General features: G+C 35.6%; 1 long non-coding RNA gene across 1 annotated transcript; it reads right to left on the reverse strand.

Annotated features, from left to right (window-relative positions):
* Nucleotides 1-3,377, reverse strand: LOC137921778 (uncharacterized). The gene is made up of 3 exons (XR_011107487.1): nucleotides 3,243-3,377; nucleotides 1,988-2,315; nucleotides 1-97 (listed from the first exon to the last, which is right to left on the reverse strand). It is a non-coding gene; the product is annotated as an uncharacterized lncRNA (long non-coding RNA).
* Nucleotides 3,378-3,925: the final 548 nt, after the last annotated feature.

Consider the following 3,925-nt stretch of genomic DNA (forward strand, 5'->3'; position numbering starts at 1 on the left):
AATGCCGTAAATCTTTTCATATCTTCAAATGATATGTCGTCTGCTACTAATTTTGCCCAATTTTGTTTCAGAGAAAATGCTAAGAGGTAGTTGTTTTCTGAAAATTAATAATTGAAATAATTACACAATGTGTTAGTGGGATCGGAAAGTAATATGGTTTTCATAAGTTAAATTCAAACGACTACATTTTTAACAAGTTATTATTTCTAATCAACCATATATTCACATTCGTTATCAACAATCTTTTGCCATCTAATATACAAATTATCAACGCTGGAGTGGTAAAAATTAATTTGTTTTTCTGTAAAATATGTCGACAGCAACGACATTACTTTCTGGTCCCTCTAATATTATCAGGTGACTACTAAGGGAGATGCATAGATAAACAAAAGGAGTCGAAGTCAGGTCATATGGCAGGCAGAACAGTTGGCCGCCGAGTTTTTAAGATTCTAGAGTGAACATGAACCGGCAAGAACTGGGCAAAAAGAAATGGACAGCAGCGACCTCTGCGTACCATATACCAGGCTACGTCAACCTGCCTGCCAAACGTGTTGATTATGGTACATCCTCACACAGATGTCTCTGGAAGCGGCTTACTTCTCGTAGTGAGCGTTAATGAGTTGAAACGACGACTATTGATAACTACCACGAAAGTGACCATCAAAAACATCTTTTGCAGTATGTCAAGTCAACCGCTGCTCTTATTCAACAACTTTCAGCGACAATGACTTTGCCGTCGGTCCAACTAGAGTAGAGCCTACTCACGCCGTTTTCTAGCGGCAATAGTACTTGCGAACCTGTCAGTCAACTGTTTTCATAGCTCTTTCTCTTAATTAAATATAAAAAAAATACTCAAAGTGTAGCATAGTAAGCAAATTATCAACGCTACAGCGGTAAAAATCAATTTGTTTTTCTGTAAAATATGTCGACAGAAACGACATTACTTTCTGGTGCCTCTAATATAATCAGGTGACAACTAAGGGAGATGCGTAGATGAACAAAAGTAGTCGAAGTCAGATCATATGGCACGCAGAACAGTTGGCCGCCGAGTTCTCCGTTCCGTTTCGAGTACATGGTGATTGATATTAGGTGTAAAAGCTTTAAAGAGATGAATATATATCGCATTTGTCATCAAAAAACCTTTAAAGATTTACATTATTTTATTTATAGTAATTTCAAACTAATTAATATAACTAAAAATGTAATTTTAATCTTTATTGAAATGCGAAAAATCAATAATTACTGGCAGTGCAAAGTATGCAGGGATGGATAGATAAACAATATTTAATTTTATTATGTACTTATTAGGATCTCGGAAAGGCCTTTTCTTGGTATGTTACTGTAATGTTAACATTTCTGCAATGAATATATAGAATGTGGTTAGAGTGCTGCTATTGGCTTTTCAGTCCAGCCAGTGTGATATAAACAGTGGAACTCGCTCTCCATCCTCCGGAAACTTGTATATGGGCTGTGAAAATCTCATATAATTCAATGCACATAGTGTGAATTGTATAGAATTTTATCCCGGGAATTGAACCTGTGACCTTCAAACCCAAATCTCGGCCCTCTACCGCTGAACTACCACTGCTCACCTCATTCTCATGGCTAATGTACTAAACATTGGGTATATCATTAATTGATATCAAATTCTATACACTCTCTACGTTCACTTTTAAAGCTTTTTATCACTTATAGGCGAAAATTTTACCTCTGTTTAGCCTGATCTTAAGCGATCACGAAGCCTTCGATACTACATACTTACCTAGAAGAAACCTATTCAGTCTAGTCTTGTCGACTTCTAAGATATCATTGGCTGGAAAAAACGCCTGTAGGTTGTTTTACTCCTGGGCTGTTCGCGCTATAAATTTATTAGCAAAACGCTTAGTGCAGGTGGAAGAAGTTTCAATAGTGTACGGATGTCGTGAATCCGTACGTCTTATTACAATAATTTTATTCATATTATATGAAAAAGTAAATTAAAACTAACCTTTTTCTTTACCTTTTCTGACATGATTCACATCATAACAGCTACCTATAATGTTAATCATTAACAAAACAATGCAAACAACCGCTACAACATATTCCGGATATCCTATTTCAATTTGATCTTCTTCAGTGTTACAATGTAGAGTATTGATTCTAGTTTTGAGTTTGTATTTGTTCTCAAACGTATGATTCTGGCAAGCTTCGTGGACCGCTCTCAGTTCTTCTTTATTACGTACATCATTGTAATAAGTCTTGCACGACTGCGTCGCACATATACCGTAGTGAAGTTTCGTGTGATTATAATGCTTCACGCGATGATCTGAAAAGTTCTGTAATTTATAAATAATATCATTAATAACATCATACTATAAACAGTAAGATCCTTTGAACTCATGTTGGTTTACTATTAGTTACGTGCACTTATTCTCTATTACGAGAAAAATAATAAACAACCTATTCGATTTTTTACGAAACTAAATTATGTATATAATAGAGTTATTCAATATCATCATAATTTCAGCCTTAAGATATCTATAGCTAAGTATAAGTCTTTACTTATCTCTAAATATTTAATATTTTCAGGCGTTACTTTGCAGATGTCCATCCCAAGTAAGAAAAGGACTTAAATATAGCTACTTCCGCTATGTAGCAGTAGTTGTGTAATGAAGTGCATCGCCCGCTGTTGCTGTTTGGCACTAATCGGTGTAACATTACTCCTGGTGATGCCTCATGGAGGGGTGAAACACGTGTTGAGTAATTTAACGGTGGTAGTTGTGTAATTCGCATTGTTTACCGCATGCGCATTTATCTGCGGGCTGGCGGGCGGTGCACTTCATTGCACGACTACTGCTACATAGCGGAAGTAGATATATTAGTCCTTTTCTTACTATAAGCCTCCTCCAAAGAATTCCAATAGAAACGTTAGGCCGTATAAAGAATGTAGGGAGCAGATGATCGCTATGACCTACCGACATGGTGAACAAACGACTATATTAAAGTTGTTGAAGGACCCTGGATGCAGGTTGTTTATAACAGTGATATCAGAAAACTATAAGGCTTTTGTCCAGCTGTGAACGTCTTACGGCTTAAATGATGATACTCTTACAACCTGTTCAGTTTTTTTGTGAGAAAATAATATCAAACCGGAGAATGAGATGAAGTATTTCACCTAATGAAATATGTTAATTTTATTTATATGTATTTATATGTTATAACGAAACGCATCAAGCTTTATTTAGTTTACAATAATAACTTACATGGATCATATTTAAAAGCTCGCTGGGTGCATCGGATACGAGGTCAAATTGAGTAAAACAATAAACTCCTCCCGGATCACCTAAGCACGATCCGTAATCGTCTAAATGAAAAATAGGCGGCATTTTATAATACATGGTATCTGGAAAAATAAAAAACTTGTTAAAAAGGGCAGACAACGTCGTTGCAACTATACGTCTATTGCCACATACGCCACTTCCTCAGATTTCTATAGAACTGGTTGGCGACAGTTGGTGCATAAAACGTCATCCTTGTCAATTCAAAACCTTAAGGCTCCAACGGGAATCTTTCCTGCTTGGTAGGTGGCTTGCCCGTTGTTACTTCGACTTACCAATCCACAGGGATATGATGATCTGTCCACCTATTGGCCCCACAGCTTGAAGTCCTATCTCTCTCTCTCTCTTTATACATATATATGTATGTATATATTGATATATACATAAATATGTATGTATATAGTCGTCTCTGATAGAAATGTCACTAACCTCCTTGGTGTGACGTTATTTAAATAGTATGAAAATAAAAAGTTAAAAAAAAACTTAAATTTAGAATGATGCAGCCGATTAAACAAGCCAATTAAATATCAATTTTTTAATATATACATTTTATATTTCATCTCTTCTTATGACTACTTTGGTAATGACTATCGGTTTGTTTTTTAATT

Source organism: Battus philenor, unplaced genomic scaffold (assembly GCF_028537555.1).
Source record: "Battus philenor isolate CCGP_79_NKW_IND1 unplaced genomic scaffold, ilBatPhil1.0.hap1 SCAF_19, whole genome shotgun sequence".
Lineage (NCBI taxonomy): Eukaryota > Metazoa > Arthropoda > Insecta > Lepidoptera > Papilionidae > Battus > Battus philenor.